Consider the following 10,982-nt stretch of genomic DNA (forward strand, 5'->3'; position numbering starts at 1 on the left):
TCTCGGGCGGTTAAGATAAACTTTGAAACCTTGGGAGAAAGCGAATGGGAAGAAGAGTTATCGACGGCTGCCATGAGACAATTTTGGCGAGATTAGACCATTTTTGTGGAATTTACGCAGCTTTGAGTGCGGGCCGTCGGGCCAGTGGGTTGCCCGCCTTTCGTTTATCTTTAGGGAAGGCAAACCGCCAGAAAGCAAAACTGGCCTAAATGGCTCTAAACCACCTCCAGGAACCCAGAGACATCAAAACAACGCAATGCAAACATAAGGTAAGCCATTTTATTCAAATTATTTTCTACACGTAGCATTTAGAGTAATTTTCGAAGCATTCTCATACATTGTCTTATAAACGGCTAAAATTGTAACGCAATCGCCAACAGCATAATGTCACGTATTTAAAAGCATCTACCACACACGCTAGTCTCATCGCGACAAGTTGTCTAGCAAGTGACAATTCAGCCTTTCAACAGTCGCCGTGAACCTGACGTTACACTTAGTTGTCTTCCTTTCTAAATTTGTAATTTATTTATTTCCAGTTTTCTTCCATTTCAAATGCCTTTAGCGGTAATTCTCTCATACCCCCGCTCGATTTCCAAGGAAGAATGAATATTTCTTTCAAGAATTTGAAGGAATAAGGGAGAACTTTGATGAAACCTCTTGGGAAAGAATGAAATTTGTTAATGACAAACAGGAAGGTGAGGCGAAGTCTAGAGGAACATGTCGCCTTTATGGGTCTATAGTTGTGAAATTCCACTCTAGAGTAAAGGAAACAAAAGACTTACAAAAAACTAATTTCGTAACGGTAAACAACAGCTCAAGTTCACACGGGTGTTGGCAGAAATGCAGCCAAAAAAAATGGTTTTCCGTTTGCAGAGAAACGATTAGAGTCAGAGCCGATTTCACTTGTGTTAGCAATAAAAGGTTACAATATTACTGGGTCTGTAAAAGTACTGATACAGTAAATTAAAACTTACACATAATTCGTTCAAAATACGTTTATTCCATTCAAGATATAGATTGGCTTTTACAATTTCGGAAGCTCCAGAAAGCTAGAAATTTCCCTTGTGAGTTACGTAAATAATTTATTTCTAAAAAAAACATATCACATTTTCTTAACACTTTTCTTACCTGTAAGTCATGGTTTGATTGAGATTCTAAAATGGCATTTGCAGGAATAAGGTAGTGACATCCCCCCTTTACCCCATTGTACCTTTGCAAATTATTATGTAGTGACCTCCCATTGCTGCGCTCTCCAAACCACACAAAACCACTTTCAAGAATAAGCTATCGCACGCCTGCAAATTCTACGGTAGGGTGGCAATCAAACCATACTTCAAGGGTACCTCTAAATACTGTTCTCTTCTCGGAATAGATAATGTCCGTATTTTCGCGCCAAGTGGAAACTATTGTTTATACATCACTTGCGTAGTGTAAATCGTTAATCGCATTCGAATTTCTGCGATTACCAACTACATTACTTGCTAAAAAAAAAAAATCAGACTTGTTTTTCGGACGTTTAATTTTTGGAAACATTTATCGCCATTCGGACACTTAGCTGGAACATAACATAAGTTAATGCATAGATCTTATAGATATCTGACCGATTTTCGAAAATCACGCCCACTGTTTTGGTGCAAAGTCTTTAACATGGTTTTCATAAATTCAGACATATATTGGCACAGAATGTCCTAAACTGCTCAGGGAATTCCCTAGTTTGACTCTAAATGCTTTAGAAAGATCGACAGAAATTAGACACGCTCGTTTTTCGACCTTTCTGGGTCATGCAGTCTTGTTCCCTTGAAATATTTGTCTGGATTTATGAAAAAGGTGTAAAGACTGAATCAAGTGTTTTTTGATTTATTTGTTTTTTATTAATTTGTTTGTGTGTTTGTTTGTTTGTTTGTTTGTTTGTTTGTTTTTTTCTGCTTTCGCTATGACAGCAGCTTGTAAATCTTACCTAGCATGAAATGTAGAAACTCCTTGCCGCATGTTTCATTTATTTAGGTACTTTTTTCATTATTCATCAAGCACCCCCCCCCCTCCCACCCCCTTTTCAATTTGCGTTAAGTTTAACCCAGGCTACACTCATCTGAATTCAGTTCGCGCGGTGACTCTGACAAGGAGCGATCGATTAGCGTTCTGTATTTGCTGTCTAAGGAAAGTCTGCCTGAGGACATCATTAACTCCAATGAAGGCCCAAGTCTAGCGATTTGCTAGTAAGCGTCGTCCATTATCGTACGTGAGGCGGGCCTGAGGAGATGTGTAAACTGTACGGGTCACATTTAGTCCCGTTTGTCCTGTGGCGACAATGTTGTGCTTGCGTTAGACAGCAAAATCTTTAGCCACATCAATTTAACGCTTAGACGTGCAATGGACTTGACATTTCTAGCTGCTGTTGGCGTAATTTGCTCTGAACTTTGATGTAGCTAAAGACTTTAAAAAAAAAAATCTGTTGAAATCTAGATGTGCCATTCCGCGCTCGACAAAATTGAGGTACATCCGGGACATTGCTATTTGCGAGCAAAACATGGCCACGAGCAGAGAGAAGAACATGGGGTCAAATGTTGATCGTGAGTAGAATTTCCTTGTTACCCCAGCAGTGAGGCCTGGGTTTAAATTTCGGCTCCGTTTTTTTTTTTTGTTTGTTTGTTTTGTTTTGTTTTGTTTTTCCTCGTTCAGTCACAAATCGCCGCCTGGTCTCTAAAGCGCATGCCTCATATGTGCATGAGTACAGCACATGGAATTTACAGAAGTTGTCGTCGTGAAAAGTTACCCGGGGTATCCAATCGATGGAATCGATAATCTATGACAATCGATATCAATCGATACCAGTCGATATCAATTAATCGATTGATGTTGATAATCGATGACCAATCGATGGCGAAGATTCGTGTGGTTATCGATTGGTATCGATTATCAATACCAATCGCTAGATAAATTGGTATCGATTCGTATCGATTGGTTGCAGATTGACGGAACCGGAATCGACGCATAAAAAACACAACTTTGTACGCAGTAATTGTAAACACATTTCATTTTGATGTTAACAGGAGAACAGCACAGAATATCTGCATGTAGTGGCCAAAGAGGATCCACAAGCTCGGACTGTAGGTGGCCGAGCTGTCCACGATGGTCCACAACTTTAAACGCGTTTCCCCGTTCTCCCCTCTTCTTGTTTGCAGTTAACACTTCACCGACGTTCACCTCAAAACGGCAAAGATGATAGCATTTGACGATGCACCTTATATTCAGTAAAGCCTCTACCCGGACGTCTTGCGTAGACATTGTGACACGGAAAGGCAATGACGGGCCAGTGAGTAATTCGAGCACACGTGCAACGGGGTATATTCTCTGCGTTGAGAAGACTGGGTCGAAATTTGTTTTACCAATTTTGTCCCCAGGGCTTCCTAAAAATGGCGGAAGATCGGACAGGTAGCGTGCGTGGTCTGTTCGAGGTTGCTGAGCCAATCGATAGCAATCGATGAACGGTTTTTGTGTGGTTATCGATTGGTCATCGATTGGCCGATACCAATCGATACCAATTAACTAATTTTATCGATTGATATCGATTGATCGATTGATCGATTGAATTTCCAATCATCGGTTTCCATCGATTGGATACCCCGGGAAAGTTAGCACGGATTCCATGATTTCTGGGGCGATGAAATCATATACAAACGAACACACCGTTCGAGGTAGACCAACACTAAAGGACAATAAACGTTTTCGGAACGGGTCGGTCTGCAAGCCTTAAAGAGATCAATTTACGAGCGAACATTTTGAGTGAATTTATCAAGGATCATGTTATACCAAAGGAGCCATCAACCGGGGCTATCAACTCTTCAACTTGATAAAAAGCATCTTCAGAAGCGTCAGCGTACGATCGTGAACCAAGTAGAATCCCAGCACGAACTTAGAACTTAAGAACGTCTGAGCACAAGAGGAGAAAGGTTAGAAAATTTGTTTACGAATGTATCTGTTCGAGTACACCTAAGTAAAACGCTCCGAGAAACGTCGTTAAGTGTAATAAAGATAAAATCTCGAACTAAACGATATTTTCTCGTTACTTTCTTGTAACAGAGTTATGTGTCTTTACAAGAGTGAAACCCATGTAGCGAATTATTGCACATTTAAGCTGAAAGAAACTAATGTACATGTATGTTGACCCCAGCAAAACAATTCTTGACTTGCACTGTCACGCAATCCTGACGCAATAGAAAATATATTCGACAACCATTTGGTGAATTAAATCAAGAAATTGTGATGTTATAGGAGATTAATTAAGATGACACTTCGCTAATTTTTAAGTCTGTGCGTTTTCCTAAGCTCAGATATTCGTCAAAATATTTTGCACAAATTTACAGAGACCGGTACCTCCGCGGTACGCCAACATTGCGGCCGGAAAATAGTGTAAACATCTGGAGCTTACTTTGGCTATCTAGGCGACTGATTATCTGTACTGAACAAACAAGCATTTACATAAGCACTATTCCTAGTACCTTAACTGCTGATTGGTCTAAAAATCACGACATAAGTATATGTTTTTCGACAAACGCGTTCGTAGGTCTATGCCACGCACCGTCATAACTCGGAAATTCAGAATGTCTCGCTTGCTTGAGAAACGCAAATAACAACGACAAAGGCTGAGGAAAATAGACTGAAACGTTTATAGGCTGATATAAAGACCTTGACTCTTTTCACGCCCTAAAGACCTGCAAACGTGTAATAAGCTATTAATCGATTCCAAGAAATGCAATCAAAAGCAGAAGAGCTTAAGCACATCGATTCGATTGAATTTCGTACAACTTCAAATGCAGAACATTTAGCTCAATTGCAATATAGCTAGTGCTTCTCAGTATAACGACTGCCTGGGTACACGCAGCAAAGCGTCTAGTTTTATCAATTTTAGGCGTTCTCGGCTTAGCTAACTATCAGAACTGTCTGTGATTCGCTAGCGCGGAAGAAATTTATTTGCGTGGCTTCCGGGCGATAATTGACGTAACGACAACATGGTGAGTGTTCGCTTACTGCTACGTATGGCCTAGTTTGTTTGAGGTTCAATCGATTCTCGATGTAGGAAGCTCTTCTTCAGTCCATTTAGGACGATGCAAGCCTTTAGAAAGCGATAGATCAGCTCTCCACCGCGGTTTTGATATCTGTACGTTCATATTGATTTAGACTCCAATTTCATGTTGAAAGCACTCTTAATTAAATTGTACAATTCATGATTCAACGAAAAGACGGTGAATTTAGTCTTCCTGGCCTCAAAAGGCATACAGGAGAGTTATTTGCTGTTATTTGAGCAACGATAAGCCTCGTGGAAAGCTAGCTCTAGGACAGAATTGTATCAAGGTTATCAGTGACAAGTAAAATGCTATGGTTATGTTTTTGCGAATCCAGTCTGATATATAAGCCTACAAAACACGAATTATACTTAAACAACGACTGTTGGAATGATAGTTTTACTGTACCCTCAAAGTTTTACTAAAATACCAGTGGCGGATCCAGACCTTGAGCTAAGGGTGGGGAGGGGGGAGGGGGGGAGAAGGGGCGGTTTTGTTTTGCTTGCCCTGCCGGCTTTTCTTCCTTCTGATATTTCTTCCTTTTTTACCCAAAATAAGTGGGCGAGCCGGGCCCCCCGGGCCCCTCCCCTAGATCCGCCACTGAATACCGACGATGAAAATAAGACAAATTCTTACTTATCTCAACCAGTTTCTCGACAAGAGTTCGCTATATAAAGAACACTAACAGTTTTGGAGCTACTTAAAAGTCTTGTACTGTAGTGCAAAAATTTCGGAGGCTTAAAATTTCGGACGATTAAAAATCTCGGACGGTTTTATTCTCGGACATTCTTCGAATCCGAAATGTTCTGCAAGTAATGTAACATTGATAAATAGAATATTCTATTGGCTATGTCTGTTTCTATATTGTCCACCGTCTTTCTTAAAAAAAAAATTTAGCCGTTGTCTCAACTCAGTTTGACCAACTGCCGGTCATTTAACCACAGGGTGTCTACATCAAATACTTTAAAAGGCGATTAAAAAAGGACAAAAAATAATTTCAAAATTGTGAAAAACTTTTCGTTCCCAACAATAGTCAGCAACAAATACAACTGTTTTGGCTGGTTTCTGAGGTTGAATGACGCACTCCTTCTTGGATGTCAAAACCACTTCCCAAAAGGGCAGGGTCCGAACCAAAAGTGCGAGCCATTTTGATTCGTTCGCCGGTAGTGACCGGTTTAGCTTGCTCTGAGTAATTCCTGGTCACAGTAAGCAGTGCCTTTTCGTGATAACTAGTAATCCTTTCTTTCAACTTTTCGTGTACGCCTTCAACGTTTTTTAGCATATGCTGGAGAGTGATGTTCACGTTGCATTGAAAAATAAATAAACCAAGTGAACTGTGAACAGACGATTTCCCGAAATCTTTTGCCATCTGTTGGGCAACGTCACCTATGGAGCGCACGGTGTCAGTGTGTTTTAAATCTTTTACTGCTTCACTCACAAGACAAATGACCTCAAATGTTAGCGGCTGTCGTGTCATTTCTTTTTCGTAAATTTTCTTTCCTGTACTTTCCATTGTAGGAATAATAAGAAGTTCTGTGTTTCCAGTGGTTTTGCAATCCTGAAGTAATTTGTTGTAGAAATGTAACATTCTCTTTGAGTTATTTTCAATGCCATAATAGGTAGCAAGGATCTGAAAAGCAATAATTCTAAGAATAATTTGTTCTGGGGTACCACTCATTAAGGAAATAGCCTCTTCTAAGGATTGAACCCCAGCCTTTGTATGGCCGTTAACCAGTTGAGAGATGCCGCTATAACACAAACGTTTTCCTTTGTCAGCAGCTGTAATGGATGAACATGACGCTTCTTCAGCCCTCGCTTTAGAAAGCAGCTCTATCGTTTTGCCTCTTGCGCCCCACGTTACCTGATACAAAGCCTTGGAAACAAGTAATTGCCTATAGGACACATTTTCTTTGAGCGTCTTAGCCACTTTTAGAGCTGAGTTGTAAATCTTGTTGAAGTTGGATTCTTCCCTGAAATAAAGTGAGCAGAGAAAGAGCTCAGCTTTCACTAAGACTTCAAACACGCTGTTGGCTGTTTCATAATCTGAGCAGCCTTCTATTAAACTTTGTTTAATGCCTTGTTCATCTTGGTAGAAGTCAATAAATGCTGACATTGAATGGCCTGTTAAGAACTTCTCATTTAGCTCCTTGAATTGGCAAAGGTAAAATGCTCTCAGGTTGGCCTTTGATTTAAGAATGGATTCTTTCATTTCTTTTTCTCCTGTTTCGTTTGCAAACGAACGAATTAGCGGATGCATTGAGAATGACCCAGGCTTAGAACTTGATTCAAGCAGAGATTTTCTCCGAAGGTTGTGCAGCACTCTTTTTGCCAGGGGAGTTTGTGATATACCCAGAACGGCTGCAGCAACTGTCATATCGAAACTTTCTTGGAGTACACACAAAGACACGAGAGCTTCTTTTTCCTCAGCAGAGAGCCTCTGAAAAGAAGAGTCAAACAGGAGTTTCAATCTCAGATTGCTCGGATAATCTGGATTGTCCAAAATCTCCACAATGTTATGATTTCGCAAAGACCCCATGAACTCATCTAGAACTTGATTCAGTTCAACATCATCTTCAGAAATAAAGGAACAGAATAACTTCATGGCCAAAGGTACATGACCGCAGATTTTCGAAACTCGTTTGCAGTCAGCGACGGTTACATTTGGAAGTAATTCGTTAACAAGGTTTTGAGAAGAGGATTCGCCTAATGGACTTATTCTTACACCCTGGTGGCCTTGGAATTGCACATTCATGAATTCTAAAGATTCCCTTATGGTTATAACGAATGTCAGTTTCTCGGTTCGTCTGAGATTGTCTGCGAGGAAATCTGTGAAATCCTCTCTCACGTTCGGCCCTCCACTTAATAACTCATCAGCATTATCCAGAATTATTGTAAGAGGTTCTGACAATTCGCTAAAAAGATAGGAAAGCTCATCGTCAATTGAATGTTGCTGTTGGTCTTGTTGTTCACCTGCAACAGGTCGTCTGAAAAGACTAAGAAGCTTTGATGCCAGATCAGCTGTTGACTGGATCCCTCGTAGAGATAGGTAGTACACGGCAAACCCTGAGAATGGAGATGATGTCCCACGGCGATTGCAACCGACGTTTTTCCGAATCCGGGTGCACCCCAAATCGACACGATTCGCGTGGATCCAGAAGCCACGTGGCCAGCGATTTCTTCACACTCCCTCTGGCGGCCAGTAAAATGTGGAACCTTTGGTGGGAGACATGACTTTGGCAGAGATGGCCTTGAACCTTTTAATACACAAAATAAAACCACTGATAATCATGAAGAATATATATTTTTTAATTGCTTGCATTAATAGGGCAAGTCCTGGGTACTTACGTGTTCCAATACTATGACGACCTAAATCTAATATAACAAAGATACTTGTTCTGTTTCGCATCAACTTACTTATTTCTTAATTAACTTAAGTTAATAAAATTATTTAAATGAAACCGCTTTCAAGACACGAAGAGAACCAAAAGAATTTATCTTCCATATAGGCCCTTTCCCTTAGTTGGTGGTTCCTCTCAAGCTATTTGTGTACCTGGTACCTAGTTCTTCCGCGGAGAATGCTACCACGCGTGTTGCGTGGATGTTTTCATGGGGGATGACAATACATATAAGGCCGCTCGTCACAGGATTGTCTATTTCTAGACCTCCTGGGATTCATGAAACCGGCAGTGATCTAAAAATAGCTTGCAGTTGAAATGGATTACCTTGGGAATAGTGCCTATATTGTTGAGTTACTCTCTTAACCCTCACTTCTAATCTCGCCGTTTATTATGGAGATTTCAAGTTGGGTTTGAGAAAGCCAACCCTCAATTAGCCCTATGTCACGTTATCTCTTTTACTATCTGCTGAGAAGAGCCAAGGCTTTAAAGTTGCTCTAGGCATGAGCGCAGGCCTAAATCATTACCAGGTTTGTCTCAAGTTAACAAGTAGATTCAGTGTCACCGTGCGTCTGTTCAACAATAGATCACAGATGACGTCAAAATGTGGTAAGAACAAACAAGTAGCACACTTGGTGATAGCGTGTCCTTGTTGTTCCTACAACATTTTGACGTCTTCTGTGATCTATTGGTGACATACGCATGACAACATGGAATATATAACAAAGGAACAAAACAAAAATGTTAATAACTTCATCTATACGTCAGTCCTTCAATAGATCATAAGAAGAAACAAATGAAAATACGAAAATAATCTGACTTATGACGTAACAAGAATTGGTTCATGCTTAACGTGCATCTTTCGAGTTTGGACACGGGTCTGTCGGAGGGCAAAGTGAAGAGTTGTTAAAGCGTAGCTTAAAGCAGGGTACTACGGCTTTTGGAGTGGTCTCTCGCTATCCCATCCCAAGTGAATAAATAAGTCGGTAGAGTCGCAGCTAAAAGCGTGAACCAAGTCTTATGACATAAGCTTACTGATACTGCCAGAAGTCAGAAAGTTTTGGTTTAATTAATCGCTGTCAATAAGCATTCTTTTTTCATCTGAGTCTCATATCATTCATCAAAATGAAATGATTTTGCTTCGTTTTTAGGCTTTTCTTGGTGCTTTTTTTAATTGAGGCTAGAAAATGTACACCCGCAGAGAAATAAGGAAATCAAATGGGTGCTTAGGGCGTCGGAAACGAAAATCTGCTCACTGGTGATGATTAACCACTTTACAGTACTCATTTAAGAGAGCATGCATGGGCAGGTGTCCATGGAGTTATGAGTTCACCCAAACTACAGGTCATGAATTTAGACTGGGCTGATTTACCCACAATGTTATAACTGACTGTTCACCTGGCTTGTCTTGAGCTGGAACCTCACTCAGATCATTGATCTTTTGTTCCAACCGGGCTATGTCTTCTTTACTTGCATTGACTGCCTTCATTGCAGTTAATAGCTCTCTTAACTCGTCGATATCTGAGCTCACGCCCTCAAAAAACTTGATGTATGCTCGGCTTTCCTCTTTCATGGCCTGTTCCAACTTGCGAACTTCTTTTGTGGGAAAGTCCAACTCAGTCAAACCACCAATGACATCTATGGGGTCTGTCTTGACTCCAAGAGCTTTGAATGCGTCTTTGGCATGTTGTACGGATACATCAAATGTTGCTTTGACTATTTCAGAACTGGCTGAGTGACAGAGCGAATTTCTTAGCAGTCGAAGTTGATCAACTGCAAGTGCAAATGTCTCAGCCTCATTTCCGCCCGAACTCATCACAGAGACATGGAAACTCCCATGGGCTAACTTATGAGGCTTCACATACAGATCACTAAGTGTCTTGTGGTGACCAGCGCTGTCAGGTAAAGCGAAGGACCGCGCGTAAATAGTGGCCTGGAACAGGGCTGTACAATCCCATTTTTCGTAAGAGAGGTTTGTGGGAACTTTGGTCTTGCCACCTTCTGCACTAAGAAACAGATTTCTTACCGCAATGGAGTCATCCCAGGGTTGAAAACCAGGGAGGTGTCCAAAGGTGTTGTCCCACATGGATCTGAACTTTTGGCGTAAAGCCTTGGGGAATTCATTCAGTACAATAGAAACAAACTTGAAATAGTTCAACTGCTCGTCCTTAAACGGCTGCAGAGCCATCCTTCCTTATCAGCGATGACCAAAGACCTGATGGAGAGCCTGGAAGATTAAAAAAAAAAAATGAAGATTGCTTTGACGTGCGCATGCATGGCTTTGAAATACTTAGAAACTTAGGCCTACAAAGCAAACAAGTTACAAGTTACAAGTTACATTTGCAAATAAATAAATGTAGAAATAAGTTATAAATTTTATTATAGCTACTCTTGGGAGGTCGGATACCATATTATATTTATATCAAGTATAGTAATTGAGTCTCTGCATATTGCAGACACGCCATGTCAATACCGGACGTTCAATGTTTAGTCTGGAATGTCTTCATAGCGAAATAAATATCAT

General features: G+C 40.6%; 1 pseudogene across 1 annotated transcript; it reads right to left on the minus strand.

Moving 5' to 3' along the window:
• Positions 1–4,644: 4,644 nt before the first annotated feature.
• On the minus strand, positions 4,645–10,701 carry LOC110050798 (uncharacterized; annotated as a pseudogene). Its single transcript, XR_016208160.1, has 2 exons — positions 9,857–10,701; positions 4,645–8,317 (listed from the first exon to the last, which is right to left on the minus strand). The product of XR_016208160.1 is annotated as an uncharacterized LOC110050798 (transcript).
• Positions 10,702–10,982: the final 281 nt, after the last annotated feature.

The sequence above is a fragment of the Orbicella faveolata genome, unplaced genomic scaffold, assembly GCF_042242905.1.
Source record: "Orbicella faveolata isolate gen_17 unplaced genomic scaffold, um_ofav_v1 contig_24, whole genome shotgun sequence".
Classification (NCBI taxonomy): Eukaryota; Metazoa; Cnidaria; class Anthozoa; order Scleractinia; family Merulinidae; genus Orbicella; species Orbicella faveolata.